The 18,123-nt window shown below is 43.9% G+C and overlaps 1 protein-coding gene across 1 annotated transcript in view; it reads right to left on the minus strand.

Annotated features, from left to right (window-relative positions):
- Positions 1-493: 493 nt before the first annotated feature.
- LOC148393859 (uncharacterized) overlaps positions 494-18,123 on the minus strand; it is a 33,653-nt gene continuing 16,023 nt past the window's right edge. The window contains exons 7-9 of the mRNA XM_088382580.1: positions 7,644-7,982; positions 7,510-7,562; positions 494-7,430 (exon numbers count right to left, since the gene is read on the minus strand). The gene's annotated coding sequence lies outside the window, so the exon portion shown is untranslated. The remainder of the gene's footprint in view (positions 7,431-7,509; positions 7,563-7,643; positions 7,983-18,123) is intronic.

An 18,123-nucleotide genomic window follows, 5' to 3' on the forward strand; every position in this document is an offset into this window, starting at 1 on the left:
CACAATATTAAGGACAGCTAAACAAGGGGTTCTGGAATGAGATATTTCTCCAAGGACCCCCGTCATAATCCAAGCAACAATTAAGGCCTAACTCACATATCGTATTTGTACTAACGGCATTACACCGCCCCCCGGTGGCCTAGTCACGCAAACCAGATGCAGCCGCAATGAATTAATAATGATACACAAACTTCGATGCGGATCAAGGCGCCACTGTACATGTTAAAATAAAAAAGTGCATAATCCAAAAGCTAACGATTTAAAAGCAGTCGCGCGGTGTATTGTAAGCTAGCTCATCCTGACAGGCGCCCGGAGCACGCAAGCTACTGGACAGAGTCAGAACTCAATTTGTTGATTCTCTCCAGGTGTCGTGTTGCGTGATTGACAGGCGGAGGTGACAGCACACCACCGGCTCTCCAAACTATAAAGGGAAGCAGAGGACTCCCAAAGGGCAGCTGCTTCTGTCATTTTGCTGCCTCATTTTATTTATGTCTCAGGCCTGTCTGCTACTTTCTTGATGCTTGCTTCTGGCCACCCTTCGAGTGAAGTTGAGGTTGCAGCCAGGGGTTTGTTGCTTCTTTTCCAGACAAGAGCTCGAAGCGTGCTTGTGGAATTGGCGGCCAATTAATTATTGATCAAGCCGTTATGGCTACGGGTCACTCAAGGCGTCGCAATTTTGGGTCTGGATTTTTGGCCAATTGAAGGTTTCACCATTTGCCGGGTCCAAAATATGAAAAGAGCACACATAAAAGGGGGATCTGAAATAAACATGTTTTCTAAAAGTGGTGAACAGACGTGCGCTTGGCCTTTTCCTTGAGAGAACACAAAAGCACCAGCAGGCAAGACGTTTGTTTTTCTCCACATGAAGCTTTTTTCGCGTCACACACGGGCATTATGATTTTCAAGGTGCTCGATTTTGATTGACACTGAAAGCTTTATATAAACTCTCAATAGTAGCGCTTTTATTTGTATGGCACTTTTAAGTGGTGTCGTCAACATTCATTTCACAAAATGGCACATAAATATTTTTAATTGTTGTTTAATGGAAAAAAAATGTCTATTACGCCTGTCAGCATTAACGCCAGTGTTCAACTTTGAAGTGGTTTTAAATGACGGCTCGCAATGAGCCATCGACAATGTTTGGGAGCTTTTTCATTTTCCCTTTCTGACAGTTTTGGATAATTAAACATGATGCGGGTCAAACTCACTGACTGAGGTCGAGCGCTGTTTCTGAAAAACAAATGTTAATGTATTAAAAGAAATGAATGGAACCCTTCTTTTTGGGGCTTAATGAGTTTTTCTTGGAAATTGGATAAACATGAAATTAACAGCGTGCTATATTTTCCATGTCTCCTACACACGTTGGAAGTATTAGTTGTATTTTTAAATCATATCCAAAGCTAAAACAAAATGAATCTAACGTTATTACTCCTTCCCTGTGTTTTTATTTTTGCCGTTTTTGACACCGTGCAATGAAAAAGCTGAGTCACAAGCTGCGAGAGATCCTTTTTATCAAGTGGACGCCATCATCAATCCTGACCTGGTCCCACTTTTGATTAAGCTCAGGAAGTTCCCGGCAATTGATGTGACCTGCTGATAGATAGATAGATAGATAGAAAGAAAGATAGACAGATTGTCTGCCTGCTAAATGGAAGGATGTGGAGAGGAAAAGATCTCTCTTCTTCCTGAGGCCGGTGAACAGGATGAAGCGAAGGCTCGGCTGCAGAAGATGTCCGGTGACAGATCAGCGTCCCTCGATGCTCTCTGATGAAATTCTTGCCCAGGGGAGCGTGAAGACACAAAAAGTGGCTGTCCTTATTCTTGGCACCAAAGGGGAATTTTGTATCCTGTACAACCGCAACCCGGTCGAACCGTCCGCTCAGGTTCTTCTCGGGTTTCTGTCAGTCACAATGGCCTTGGGTGAAGATCAGGAAAAGAGGCTGACGTCGCCTCTACCTGCCGCCAGCATTTCTTTGTCCTGCCGTGACAGTGGAGGACATGAGCTTCATTGCTTCAGCACGTTTACTTGCACAAAGTTGCCGTTTATCTTTTTTTGTGCGACTACGTTTAGAATGTTTCCTTCGCAACCCGATTGCAATTCTAGGAACGAATAGATGCAACGTTTACAAAGCATGTGTTCAAAGTGAAGCCGACTACATCATATCGGTCCGATCCAACCGTGCCAAGGGAAAAAAGGCTCCAGAGTGTGCTGGAACTTAAGTAAACAAAGCCTCGCTTTCTATCTATCCATCTGTTCAATGCGAATGAACATCACTAGCAAGTCCAGAGACGGTTGCTGTGGTTGTTGTTATCCCTGGTGAACGGCACAAGATGGGCTAAGTGCAAATTAAACTTCACTTTCAGACGCGAGGGGCGGTGAGAGGAAGTCTCGGGTCGTCGCAGTGCAATCCCGGCGCAACGTGAACAGGCAGCGGCCCAGCTGGATCTGGCTCAGAAATGCAATCGCCATCCCACGTGACGCTTTGTGGCCGCGGGCGCTCACAATGGCGATAACTCATGTCATAGGTGGATGGGGCGGGCTTTCATTAGAGACTATTAATAAACGTGAGCAGCGGGGTACCGCCGGGCTGCTAACATTGATTTGCATCTGCAGTGTGAGCAAGGATTGCATCAGGGCCTGCTGCATTAAGGATGGAGGCCTGGAGATCAACAGAGATTTTTTTTTATGGGTCGAGCCTCCACGGGATTACCTTCAATTTGATTCGGAAGTAGCACGCTGCGCTAATCGCCAGGCAGCCTCGCTGCTTGTCACCCGCCCCTCGGCTAGCGAGAGAGCCCTTTGTGGACCTGAAGGGTCATCGAGTGGACTGGAACACAAAGCCGGAGTGGCTGAAAATTAGCTGGCGATAATTGAACAAAAGTCCTGATAGGAATAGATGGATATTCTAATCAGTTCCTCCGTAGAAACCCGTCCTCGACTTTCTATAATGGCGGAATTAGCATCCACCTTTTTCCTGAATACTGGCTCCATTTATTTGTTTGACCTTATTTATTATGATAGATAGATAGATAGATAGATAGATAGATAGATAGATAGATAGATAGATAGATAGATAGATAGATAGATAGATAGATAGATAGATAGATAGATAGATAGATAGATAGATAGATAGATAGATAGATAGATAGATAGATAGATAGATAGATAGATAGATAGATAGATAGATAGATAGATAGATAGGTTAGGGTTAGGGTTAGGGTTAGATAGATAGATAGATAGATAGATAGATAGATAGATAGATAGATAGATAGATAGATAGATAGATAGATAGATAGATAGATAGATAGATAGATAGATAGATAGATAGATAGATAGATAGATAGATAGATAGATAGATAGATAGATAGATAGATAGATTCTTTGGAAAGAATGGCAAAAGGAAAGTAAGGATTCCAGGACGATAGTGAGAGCATGCCGAAGAGGCTCCATCGATTCCTGGTGACGAGGCTGTGGGGCATAAAAAAATTCAATGAAAGTCTTTGGCCCCCAAAATAATGCGCGAACAAAACAAATCCGACAAGAGATTAAGAGTGGCAGTGCGCTAGCCAGGTAGTCTTCCCCATGGCAGGCTTTTGTGGCTGGATGCATAAGATCATCTGCAGATCAAAGCTGGGCCGCAGCGGGAAACAGAAGATAAGACCAGCCAAATACACAAAAGCAATAACAACAACTAGCGTTGCGGCCAGATTTACCGTGACAGCTGCGAAATCACAAAAAAACAAAGAGTCAACCGGGAAATTTATAGATGCCGTAAGAGCCTCCGACCTGCTTCATCTTTTACTTTCAAAATCTCTTAGGGATCGTATTGTTGGTTAGGAGTAAATTCCAGAGGCGAATGTTAGAAGACGAGTCGGCTTTTTTTCAAATTTTGCTTCTGATGTTGAACACAAAAATGAGGCCGTGAAAACAGCTAACAGACATTATTTATTTTTGAAAGCATCGCTGGACACCTATAGGGTACCTTGAAGGGAACGCGAGCGGATCAATATGATCAAGATTCTTCAGTCTTCGCTGATAATTTTGCTTCAAGTACTCAATAATTACCGTAATTTCTCTTTTTTTTGCATTATAGATCTGCACCTATTTTTTCATTCCCCCGACCATTACATCGATTCGCTTCGCAGTCGTAACCGAACGTAATCAATTCAACGAGCAAAGTAAGATAAACGCTGGCGCGCATCAATATTTAATTTGATTGGGATCCGTCTGCAAATAATGTATCGCCAGTCGGGACTGTGCTGTGACTTCAAAACAAGCAGATGGAATTGGCTGCTCAACTTCCCCGCTAGCCTCGTAAACATTGGTGTTACACTTCTCCCGGCGTACATCATCCTTCGTTATATTTGCCCCCGTTTAATATTGCTCGACCGTTTTGATCTCGACGCCAAACTATAAATCGCCGGCCATCTCTCCGAAGTCCCGCGCGAGGAAGATTTCTGCTTACTTTGCCGAGCAACTGCTAACAATGCCCCGCGTGAGCCGCTTCAGCATTACCCGGCCGGCCACGTTTATTATTCACTTTTTATTGTGGCTTTTATTTCCAAAGTTGAAGCTACTAAATACTAAACGGAAGCTAATAACGTTAATGAACCCCGCGATGATGTGTCGACTCGGTCGAGCCTGCCAGTGAGTTCAGGAAATGTTTTTGCTGGAGAGTTTTGCCGTGTCCAGGCCCTTTGGGAATTCATTTCTGCCTCTCTGTATGCGATTAACATTTTTGTTTTGTGCTTGTGTGGGTTTTCTCTGGCCACAGTTCAGAAAAGTGTATAAACTAGCCTAATTGAAGGTGTGAATCTGTGATTGACAGATGACCTCTCACCTTAAATCAGCCAAAACAATCCACGCTTACTTGACCTCGGTCGACATCACCGTACTTCTGCCGTTGGTACCACCTCATTGCTCGGTCGGAAAGAATTGATCTTCTTTGTCTTCCGTCCTAATTGTAAGGAATCACAAATTTAATGAAATCCGGCAGTCGTGATCATATAGTTTAGCACTTGGAAATCGGTGGAAGTTACAGTATGGTGCCTTCAATCTCGCAATCTCCTGCCTGCTTCTCCATCTGTTCCATTAGCGAGATATTCCTCCACCGAAAAGTGCGATTTGGGATGCGAGATGTGGTGATAAGGCATAAGGGCATTAGCCAACTGCTATTTTGCGCAACACGGACAACGTTTGACATCGGCGGGGCTCTACACCATTAGCCCCCAGCTGTTTCCCCGGCCTGTTACACCATCGCCACCTCTTTCATGTGGAATCACCTCGCTGGTCCCAGATATTCATTAGTTTCACAGACGCTTCCCTGGTGATTTGACAAAAATATAAGAAACATGATTCAGATGGCTCACACTGCTATGAAAGCTAGGGAACCTAGCCAAAATCGGTCCAAATTGAGCAATTTGTTGGACTTTGCATCTGACTACCAGCAATTTGAATGTGACAACCATTATGAAAAAACGTCAACGAATTTATCGTAAGACTTGTTCATGGTTGTGAATGTTTGTTCAGAGAGGCACTCCATTTATTTCCCCTGAAAAGTGTCAGGATTCCAAAATGTCTGCGCAGTGCAGAGAGAATGAAAGGCTCATCTCCAAGGACAAAGGAAGCAACTAAAGAAGTCCTTAAGTTGTTTGTGCCTTTGCTTTGCCGCACTCTCACATCTCTTTCCCAAAGCTCAGAACAGAAGGGGGTAAGATGAAGGAAATCTTTATCTTGGCTGGTTGATTTTTTGGGGGAGGGGGTTTGTTATGATGGATAGTGTAGACTGAGTGCCCTGATGTGTGTTCTGCATGGCGACCGGCGGGGTCACTCATCGATTCGCAGCCATCTCCACTAAAGCACTAATAAGACACTTGGCATTTTCCCGGCTCCTTTGTGAGCTTCCTCTACCCGTTTCATTTATTGAAGGGGGGTGCATTGTCTGCGCTTGAGGGAGAAACAGGAGACAGAGAGAGAGCGGGAGAGATTATGACTATCCGTGTTGTCACATCATCCACACCACTGCAAAATGCCTGCTGCCCTTTGTGTTGAATATAAGCAGCTTGACGGAGCCATCAAAGTTTCCCAGGAATGGTCACCTTATAAACCAATGCCCGAACTTTGCCCGTCATACCATCTTTAGCTAGTGCCGTTATTTTTAACATGGCATCTTTAGCTAGTGCTAAGTTATTTTTAACATGCTAGCATTTTTAGCTAACAGGCGCAGGAATGAGACGTTCACTAAATTTGTACAATCTCAAGAAGGATTTTGGCCCTCATTTTGCCCGTCATGTCATCTTAAATCATTTTTAACATGCTAGTATTTTTAGCTAACAGGCGCGGGAATGATTCGTTTCCTGTAGTTGTTCACCAGATTTGTACAATCTCAAGAAGGATTTTGACGCTCAAATGTCTTGACTGGCTCTTGAAGCTTTCTTTAGGATTAAGGTCTGGAGACTGAAAAGTCACTCAATGGCCTTTAATATAATTTTTTTTTAGCTACTCTGCTGCAGTATGTTTTGGGTCAGTGTCAAGCCGGACACCCCGCCCTATCCGTGACCCTTCGTCAGTGTTCTTGCTGAGGAAATGAGGTTTTCATCCAGGATTTGTAGTCCGATATCCTTTGCAGGGAAAAACAGCGCCGAATCATAATGTTGTAACCTCTGTGCTTGACTGCGAGGGCTTAGGAGAAGGCTTAGATTCGACGGTGATGATGAAATGAGTTCCGATCGGGGCAATTCTTCATGCGAGACATCTGAAAGTTAAAACGGCCGCTAAATGAAAACACTGAAGAAATTCTGAATGATATGTTTTCTCCCCATGCTCTATTAAAGAGAAATTTGCCAAGCGAATTGGTGGAATCGCTGATCGAGCATCAACAAATTGAATAAGCGCAACGTTTGTCGGAAGACATCTGCTCAGCTGAGCGCAGGATTGTATTGAAAAATCAATTTGAAAAGAAAGCCACTCACACGAGCCCAGGAGATGATCTACACCGACATCGCGCCGGGTGTCCCAGGACCAGCGACCTGCATGGTAATAAATTTGTCCCGGGAAAAATGATGACAAATAAAGGCCTTTAAATGTTCCTATTTTCTCGACACGACATGTCAGCAAGAATTGATGTTTCACTATATGCTGCCACAAATGACCCCCGAAGAGAATAAAACAGCTGAGGGGCGGAGAGGAGAGGTGGAGCTTCTAGACGTATTCGGATGGATCGGCCCGCGGGGAATTTAGTGGACCCTACTGTACCTTCCATCACGGCCCACGACTTGATGCAACATCAGCAAAACCGCTCTCTACCTTTGATAAGTTTCTGCTCGTTTTGATTCGAGGTCTCGCCGGCGACTCCATCACCGATGACGGTACCTCCTCGCCACGCACGGATGGAACTCAACGGGACATCTCCATGCAATATATTCAGCGCCTGGGTCTCACAGAGTCAAAGATAGACGGTCAGATCATAATGGTGAGAGTGGGTTGCTGGCAAATCCCGACGTGCCTACCGCAGATTGCTTCCGTGCTGCTTCAAGCAACAGGAGCTCGCCGGCTTCATTAACTGATAGGATCGAGACACCCCGGGTGTGGTCAGAGAGCAGCTTGAACACTTTAGCGAGGGCAAACACATCACATCTCGTACCTCGGGAAAGCGTCGACATCACGGGCCCATTTCCGTGTTTACTCTCTTCGTCTTGGTGATGCTGGGAGAGATTGCAACCAATCAGAGGTGCTCTCATAAAGATGGATACTGCCAAATGATGGCCTGAATCTAATTACAGATGATTCCAGCATACAGGTAGGCGGGAATTAAACAACCAGAGGCTGTATTACAAGGATCCGGTGGATGGAAGGAAGGCACCCTGCTGCTTCTGTTTGTTATGCAGTCCATACTTTGAGATAATGACATCCCAGATGATTTCCCAGTCCTGGCAGGACCATCTCTTTGGAATCCAAATAGAGTCCTTCGAGCAGGTATAGTCTGACAAAGACAAGAAAATACTTGGTTAAGATGTTAAGAATTAGTATGGGATAATTCCTTCGCTTAAGGTGGTAGATATTGAGGCAATGTCAACATTAAAGCTATCGATGACGCCAGCGCCAGGGAGAGCCCGTCGCGAGAATCTACCAGAAGAATTCAAGTGCTGTTTTTCTCCTTTAGGTTAAATGGTAGACTGCGGTGAAATGTCATCAGTCAAAAAGTGAAACAAACAAATAGTGTATTGATTGCTGCCATTGCAGGAGAGGAGGGGGGAGGGAGGGAGGGAGCAGACTTCGAAATCGTTGAAAGGAGCTGAAGCGGTGTGTCTCAAGTCCCACAAACAATTTGAAGTGAGTGTTAAGTTTCATGATGTTGCTTTTAAAAACGCAGCCGGCGACTGCTTCCCGCTTTTTTTTTCCTTCATAAGATTCCAATTTACTTCAATGTGTTTGTGTGAAAGTCAGGCATAGGCCTTTGTAATTTTGTTCTTGCTTTTTAGGCTTTCACACATCTTGTTGCCTTTCTTTGCTTAAACTTGTTCAATAGATTTTTTTTTAAAGTCTGGTCACACCATTATTTGTCTGGCTTTCAGATAAAAAAAAAAAGATTACAAATCCAAGCAGACAACAAAAATTCGTTCATTTGTCCTCAATATGGTAGCGGGTGAAAAAAAAAAAAACATGTCTCTGTCATCTTGTGTTGGCAGTTTCCAACTTGCTGAAAGCCTGCAGCGCCTTCGACGGGTGCCAAAAAGTGTTGGCGGAAAATGCCGGGGGGCAACAATCGTTCACATCCTTCCTTCATTCGGAAAGGTGCGACGAGAGTCGTGACCCAATTTGTTGCTCCAACTTTAAGCTGGCTTCGTTATGTCGGGAGCGGAACTGTCACATTCTAAAGTTCGGGCTTGGCGAGAACTCATAGAAAAATAAATAAATAAATAAATAAATAAATAAATAAATAAATAAATAAAATTTAAAAAAAATTAAATAAGCAAAAAATTCAAAAATTGGAAACTATCCTTCATTGCTGTCCTTGATTCCACAATATATGGACCCAAATTTGTTCTCCTGGGCCAGCATGTAAGGCACTCACAACCTTTCATGTGTTGAGAGCAACAAGATGGCATCAGCTAAAAACGGAGGCAAAGTGACGACGGCGCAAGCGCTTTGCCAACCCTCGTTATTTTGTCGCCCTGACAAAACATGGACTCGCCTCCCTGAGTCTCAGTGGAGGTCATTAGAAAAGAGGATAAGCATATCCATGCATTCTTTGCAGCTGCCTGCGACATGGCTTCAGAGAGAGAGGAAAATTGACAAAAATGCTTTGTGGGAAATCTTACAAGACTCGGTCAACAATAGTCAGCGACAGAGAAAAGATAACCCGTTTATTCCAAATCAGAGAACAAACTGATTCTGGAATGTAAACGAGTGCTAATGTTGGAGATTTGCGATATCATCAGATCGTGTTTTAGATCGGGGTGTGTAGACTTTTTATATTTACGTACCGTAACTGCATGGATATTTGCTCGAAATACAAATGGAGCAGTCCTCATGGGATGTAACCAAATTTATGCTAGCTAGTCCTGCTTACTTTCCCTTTTGTCCAAATAAACACAGTCAGTGGTGATTTGAATTTACTGGAAAATAAATCCGCGGCTGCCGCAGTCAGACAGAAATGAGCTGCACCGGTTGCTATCGTTTGCATATTGAATATGTAATACGGAATTTGTGTTGAGCGACTCCATTTACTCCGTGCGTGATGAAGGATCTCCGTGTCAGTAGCACTTAATCTTTGTCACGTTGCCACTGTATTATTGCAAATATAATCTCACGCCGGCGCCATCAATTTGCATGTGATAATTGGTTGCAAGCCGCAAACGTGCACGGTAATTGCCAGTCACCGAGCGGGCTCGCGTGTTTGCGACCGATTCTTAAGCAAAAACAAACGTGTTGATTTCATGTGATGTGACTCGAGGTTCGCTTCTTCCCAGTTTGAGCAAGATGCTAGGCGGGGGAGACGCCACCACAATGCTATCGGTCGGCGTCAGCCGCATATTCCCCGTTGAGGCCTTAATTGCATCTCTGGCTAATCCCGCCGCTTGTCAGGGAGTCTTCTGCCCGTGGCCCTTTACAGGAGGATAATCGCCAAACTGATACGGGAAAAACAGAACGCACCTGCTTTAAGAAGATGACAAATGAATGAGGTTGCCATCTTTTCACACAGTTGAGAGGAAAGTAGTAGATTACGGCGGAAAAATACATGCAATAATTCTGAAGGTACCGCCGGGAGTACGTGAAAGAATTCAGTAATGTATATTTTGTTACGTACAGTTCAGTTGTATTTAACTTTATATCTCCAATACGTCAATTAATCATTTATAAATTGTGTTTTCAAACAAGGGTGATTTTTGTTAAATTTTTATGGCCAGCACAATTGAATTAAGTACAATTTTGGATTTTCTTATATATTTAAGAACAATCTTGTGATGTTACAGTGGTTTAAAAAAATGCCAGTCTCATTTACTTCCGTGTTAAATGAGAATTTAGCAGATTTATCGCAAGCGATCGCTCCAACTGCTGAAGACACTTTTTTGTGAGAAGACAGGAGCGCATTGTGCTGCTACTTGACATTCCATTGCTTTGGAATGGAGGAGCGAAAGGAAAAAAAATGTGAGGGTTAAATGCAGCCCTCAAGCCAACAACTTTTAAGCTGCCTGTCAAAGAAAAACACTAAAGTCCGACTCTCATCATTGCGATGACTGTACCAGGCCTGCGCCTACAATATTTTTCTTTTGCCTCTCAACTTTTCTCTTTTTTTTTTTTTTTATGTTATCACAACATAGCAAGTCTTTGAGCGCGATCAACATTGCCAACAACACTGGTGGAAGGAAGGCCTTGTTGTGCTTGCTGCACACACATCTATTATTAATACTGGCACCATCAATATTTCACCCAAAAAAAATACATATTTTTATATGTATTCATATATATATATATAAAATCAAATTGATCAACGTTAGTCTGGTGATGCTGAACTTCCTTTTGTTCGATTAGAATTGAGAATCAATTGTGGACTCAATTGCAACCATCAGTGAGAAAAGCAGCGAGGTGATAACGTCACGGATTGCACAAAGACGGAGCTGGACCGGAAAACTAAATGCACTCAGGTTAATGAAGCGGAGGAGACACAGCTGGTAGTACGGGAAAGGATCTGATTGGCTGACGCAATCGCTGTGCCCAAAGTCGGGCTGCGTCCATGGGGACGGACGGGAGAATGCGCGTTTGAAGTCTGCTGACATCTTCACGCCACGTGAAGCCGAATTCACCAACGCCTGAAGGCGCCTTCAAATGCAGTCCAGCAAATGTGTCCGTCTCGGCCTCTTTAGACTTTTGATTTATTTGCACATTTTTTCGCCTTCCGTATTCCAAGATGAGTTTCAGCACTCACAAATCAGGTCTAAATGGGGTCGTATTACGCAATATTGACTATAACTGCGGGTCCACAAATAGTTGGCTCTCTGAAGGGTCTGACCACTCACCCAAGTGTGAAATTAAACAACAGTACATTTCTGAAAATGTGAGCCATTCACACACCGCTATAACTTGGAGCTATATTTTCAATCACGACCAAAAAAATCCAGTATGACTTTTGTGCACCGGTGGATGTTGCGCAATATCTTATCATGTGTGCCATTGTCTTCTGACAAACTTCAAATTATGAGCTCAACGCCTGAAGTGACAGAGTTAGCAATTTAGCGGTTTAGCGAAGGTCACCGTTGCCAAGGCTCAACATCATTAATGGCCCTCCAGAGTTACAAACCTGGGTGACCTTAACGGTTCACCTTTACAAATGGTGAAACGATGGCACATTGAGAATTTTCTACACCGCACCGGGGAACCCGCAGCCTGCCTCTGTGGACTTGAAGCCACTCACTTATAAATGTGACAAATTACCTTTCCGGAGATCTCGGTCCCAAGCATTCCCCAGCTGCCATCTAGAAATGACCGTGGTCATGACACTCGTAATGTAATTCCACCTTCGTGGACATTTTAATTGAACGGACCCTAAATGGGATCTGTAATTAAAAATATTTGAATTCTTCCCCATTCTCAGCGTTCTTTTGCCGCGTTCACACCTGTCCAACTCAACTGATTAAAATGACCTGAAGCGCACCCTCCAATGGCTGCTGCCGTCTTGAGAGACAATGGAGCTGTTGAAAGCAAATTGCAAATGTGGGAATCGGTGATAAATGTGTTACATTTGTCTTTGAGGTGGCATCTCGCCAGATCAGTCTTCTCTGACCATCCGTCCACTTTCCTGAGTTCTTGTCCTCATTATGGCTCACGGATGAGTCTACTCGGGTTCACTTTGGCAGACACATATGGACAATCCAGAGTCTTCAATGATTATCTATCTATCTATCTATCTATCTATCTATCTATCTATCTATCTATCTATCTATCTATCTATCTATCTATCTATCTATCTATCTATCTATCTATCTATCTATCTATCTATCTATCTATCTATCTATCTATCTATCTATCTATCTATCTATCTACCTATCTACCTATCTACCTATCTACCTATCTACCTACCTACCTACCTACCTACCTACCTACCTACCTACCTACCTATCTACCTACCTACCTACCTACCTACCTACCTACCTATCTACCTACCTACCTACCTACCTACCTACCTACCTACCTACCTACCTACCTACCTACCTACCTACCTACCTACCTATCTATCTATCTAGCTATCTAGCTAGCTAGCTAGCTAGATAGCTTGCGCGGATCTAAATAATTTGCGGCTGTACTGTAAGCGAGAAGCTAGGCTAGGCTAGCCGGCTCCCGTGGGGAAGCATAGAAAGAGGATCTTATTCTTCTTTTTTCCATTTCTTGCATGAGTGGCTCTGAGTGCACACTTTGCTATGCTTTTGTCTCCTCTTTCTCTCTCTGCTAGTTCTCCTGCGTGGTTTCTGTCTCATGCTTGACATTTCTCCATTTGGGTCAGTCTCTCTAGGAGCGCAACAGAGAGAAAAGAACAAAACCCCAGGGTGACAGAAGAAGAAACAACTATTTAAGTATGCTCTGGTAATACATGGCGGCAAGGGTTCAATGCTAATTGTCTCCGGTCGCAGGACAATCTCTGCTTCATTTTACTCTCCCTTCTCGACGAGCCGGCGTTTCGGTTAATTAGTAGGGAAAGCGAATGTTTTGTCCGCTAACGAAAAAGAAATGAAAGACCGCGACGAGCGGCGGCGGCTTATGATTACACAGAGGTATATCTTAATAGAAAAAGAACTCAAAGCGAGTGCAGATCAAATGTGATTAGCAGCTTGTTCTGAGACTCGGCGAGTGAGGCAAAGTATTAGCTTGGGGAAGAAAGCTTTTGGAATTTTAAGTAAGGCCAAGATGGTGGAAGATCTGATCATTTTTGCGCACCCTCTCAATCATCCGCCTGTGAAGTCAAACACGGGCGTGGGCAGATAGAGTCATTTGTAAGATAAATAAAGCTCGATGCGGCGTTGCCGAGCGAGCTGACGGAAGAGCGCTCAGGTGTCTTCCCGTGTCATCTGTCGCCGAGCCGGGAGCTCAGCCTGCTAACCATCAGGAAGATGATGTGTCTCTCGAGACTAAGACGGGCCTCTAAATCATCTGAGCGCTACTTTTCCTCCAGCGTGGGTGGCCGTTTGCAAAATGCTCATACCCGTGTTTTTGTTTAGTCCGTAGCAAAAAAGGCAAAAGGGCCATCTTGCTAATTAGAGATGCCGATTGAAACACGGCTCATCTTTTCAAAGAGCCCGGCACGCTTGAGTGGAGAGTGACGGAGGGAATCCATCTCCGGTCATCTTTTCCCGCCCATTAGGTCTGCACGGTGCCGCCGCCAGCCCTCGCCAATGATGGGCCGAGCGGATCAGCCAGAAAGGGCCATCGTTTGTCGACGCTTAGTCAAGAGGTTTCGGCCTGCACGGAGATGACTGACCGACCCGGAGAGGAATCGCATGCCGTATCAGATTGATGGAGACAATTTGTCTGTTTTCTTCACGGCGAGTTAAAAGTTATGGAAGTGAACTTGTTGGGAGTCCGCGTGGAAATGTTGCGGAAAGGGAAACTTTTTGCATGCAAACTTTCTGCCAGGACTATTTTCTGAGCAGATCGAGGGGGACATGCTAATCCAAATCCGCTAATTGGGCTTTGGCTGACTTTGACCGGAAGGGCTCCAAGTAAGCTCCGATACATCTCAGCAGGGTCATGGGAAGCCAAGCATTGCACATAATCACAAATGTAATCCATTAGTCTATATTTATGATCATATCAAAGGCACACCATCAAATTAGACTAATAATCTCCACGTAGCAAAACATTGCTTTCTCTAGTTTTGCTTTAACAACTGCTCTTGGTTAATCAAGGCTGATGCAACAAAATAAAGAGCAATGGACCTGACTTTACAACTGTGAGTAGAGGTTTCCATTTTCACCCTAGCCAATGGCGGAGAGGGAACCTGCGTGGATTCCAAGTTATACTGTGCAGAAAAAAACAGAATCATGACTTCACATCTCACTGGAGTGTGTGTTTTTTCTTCCCTTGCCTATTGGGGGCACTCAACCCTCACAAACTGATGACACACAAGCTCACATTGTTACAAGTGAGGACCAAATAAATAACATGATGAGAAGAGTAACATGCTGAGGCAATTGAGATATAAAAATATCAAGGAAACGAGAAGAATCGAACGGCGATTTCCTGATTGACTGATGTTGATAAATAAAGTTGCTTGGCGTTGATAATCTGCCGCCAGTGAGCCTCCCGCCTGCCAATAAAAGAACTTTGGCAGCCAAAGTTATGACACCTTGAGTAATCGAGCGTGGATGCAAAAATTTGTTGTCATTCTTTATTAGGCCTGTAAAACAAATTGAAGCTTTAATCAAGACAACGGCGCTGTTTATGATGAATCACAAATGAGTCACATACGCTCGCTGACGGCAAAGTGGTTCGTTCACTCGCCTGCCAGACTCGTTGACACTGTCAACAAGAGCTGTGTACGAGTTACCAGCCTGGGGGTGTCATTTTAGAATTTGACCATCTCCTGAGCAGGATGGATAGAAAATGAACAGATGAATCAAACGCCTGTTTGACCGCCGTTCGTATCATGTGGTAATCTAGCAACAATCAAAGTATAAAAAGTGGAACCACGACAGAATGGCTTTTCCGTTCAACAACCTGAGAGCAAGATTGCAATCCGGTTTCAGGAGGTCTCACTTGTATTGTTCTCCTCAACTGGAGAGTCAAACTGTGCACTTTTGTGACTCGCATGACAGCTGAATCGAACGCACATTCACAAGCGACAGTTTTACCGGATCCTGCCGTCATGTTGCTCCTGTCAGATTACTGGCGCCTGCTCAGCTCCCTCTTTAATGATTAGTTAATCAGAGTGCCAATCAAAGCAGCAAGACATTCTAGAATAGACGCGACAGCCGTCATTCAAAGTGTGTCGAAAGCAGCCGGTCTGAAATTTGTCCTCATACTTTGGAAAGCCTCATGCCTGGAATATAGAGCAGATTTTTGGTTCTCCTCTAATGTTTTCTATTAATATTTCGCAAGTCTGTCCGGGATACTGACAGGAACGTCAGACTGTGATGTCAATTTCAGCCCCAACCGGTTGTTAAACGGAAAAACTCTCCATTGAAAAAAACACCTCAATTATACCCGCAATGGAAACAACCAGATTGCTAATGACCATGTTCAGTTTCCTTTTCTAGGCTGTCTCATTTCATGGGCTGCTCTTACTGGATATTGCGTGTCAGCATTTTGGGTTGCGGGTTCTGTGAATATAGGCCCATTATGGCACAAGAGGAGACGGTCATTAGCCATTATTCGGACAGCCGGCCGGCAGCTGCGGTCTGAGTCCAACGAGTCGCTTCGCTCTCACTGGCTGAGCCTCATTTGACAACCCCCCCACTGCCATATTTCAAACAGAGCCACTGTGAAACCATTTTGGATTTAGATCAAATGGACACGTGCAAGCAAATAATCACATTGTGCGTTTTTTACCGTAATCAGGTCGTTCTCCGATGGCTGGATGAAGATCAAGAGTTACTTTCAAGGAATATAAAGTGGCCCCAAAATGTTTCAGTCTACCGAATATGGTATGGGTGCTCCTCTGTCAGATATGTCCAGCTCGTATTGTTTCAGCAAGCAGTGAGCAAGAAGCCAGAGCTCAGGAGGTGGCCGGCCGGCCGGGCATTAAAATGATCCAGTCCATCGCTCCCACCTTCATTATCCCGCCAAATGTCAGAAGAAACAGCAATTAAGCGCATAAAGAATCACTTTGATCGGGCCTCTACTTTATATGACGAGAGTAGATTTAAAAAGATACTTTTCAAAGTGGTGTTGCTGGCTGGCGATTACGATTGTCACCGCCGCTTTGAGGATGAGGGGGGGCTCCAAATGTGCATCCATCCAGCTCTCTTATTCCAACATTAAAAGCAATTCATTCCAAGAGAGCCTCTGGATGATTTCCCAGAACCGATTTGATTAAACGAACATGCTTTTCATCACAAACTGTCAGTCACGCAGTACAACTGTCTGTTCCACAAGTGGAGCTCGGCAACTCGAGTGAGACGACTCGCATGCGAGCTTTTTCAAACAGTTATACTGAAAGGCCATTTCATATTCACCGCACGCCCTTCCGGGATGAATATACGCTAACGATACGTGGGTTCGTCATACAAATCTTTTGTCCGTCTCATAATATAGCTAATTTCTATTCTACACCAGTTGCTTGTTGTAGAATTCATTGAGTGTAAATGTGAATTGCAAATGTAAATGGCATTGACTCATTCTTTATGGTGGCTGTAGTTTCAAGAAACAGGATTAGTTTGGGGAATTTCCATAGATAGGGCCACATGAAGTCATTCGGTACCATTGACGGTTCTAAACGATATGAACTGGGTGAATGAGTTAAGGGAAACAAACCAGTACAGCAAACCAGGCCAGACAAAAAGAGCGAGTCTTGTGAAATTCGGAGAGAAGAAGCTCGCTTTTGATGAGATTCATTATTTGGCAATGGCGGACTTTGTCCAATTACAGCAGGTCATTTGACGTAGGGTCATAAAGCAAAAGACAGACAGCGTATTTCATCAAACGCTGGCCATCTGCGCTGTGTTCCAATTAGCGGCGGTGGCGCGTCGTCAATTGAAGACAAACGCCTCCCTTTTTTCCATCAGGACCAAATGCAGAAAGTCTAATTACCGCAGTTTGCACGTTCTATCGTTTCAACGTGGACATCAATTATCAAGCGGCAGTTCAACATGACAAATGGAAAAAAACGGTTGAACCGCACTCGATGCGTCATCGGAGTCTTTGAGGAACCGGAGCCAAATATTCCATTTAGCAACATCAGTGATTGTGCTCATTATATGATCTCGTTTTACCATCAGTCGTCCGCGTTTGGTAATGGGGCTAAAACTGAATCGAGTAGATACGGAGGCCGTGTTGGTAACGGCGGCAACATTTCTTCTGGCATCATTTCGCACTTTGGCTGTCACATTAAACACCTTTTTGGAGATTGCTTGCTTCGGACGATGCGCCTTTAGGAGATTGCTGCTCATTTCCTTAATGCAGCCTTGAAAGTTGTGTTAAAATCACCAGACATTTTATTGGAAGTCCTGCCGTTTACTTTTCAGGATGCAATAATGATAATTTTTTTTCTCCCCGTTAGTCACTTTTGCATAATTAGAGGACTATGTGTCAACAGAGGCTCACTTGGGCTATGAAAATAAATAAATAGAATCAGACATCTTTAGGTTAAATCGGTTCGCTTTCAAATGTGGATAACGAAACATAAAATTGCTTTCAGAAATAAAACATCATTTTTTACACAAGCTGACAAACGTGAAAGACACGGAAGATGGATATATACCATCGTTAGTAAGCTAGCAGAAGCTTAGGAAGATCATTTCCATATTTGGGATTGTAAGCTAATTTTGCAGGACGTTTCTGGATAGCAGCATGTTTTTTTTTTCTCTGAATCCTGACAGACAGACAATGGATTTCGGTCCCTAATCCACCGGCATTACCTCGTAAGCATTCAAAGCTGTTGTGACATTGTTAAAAGTTTTCGGTGTCACTTA

The sequence above is a fragment of the Syngnathus floridae genome, chromosome 8, assembly GCF_059516105.1.
Source record: "Syngnathus floridae isolate MCC-2025c chromosome 8, RoL_Sflo_1.0, whole genome shotgun sequence".
NCBI classification, from domain to species: Eukaryota; Metazoa; Chordata; class Actinopteri; order Syngnathiformes; family Syngnathidae; genus Syngnathus; species Syngnathus floridae.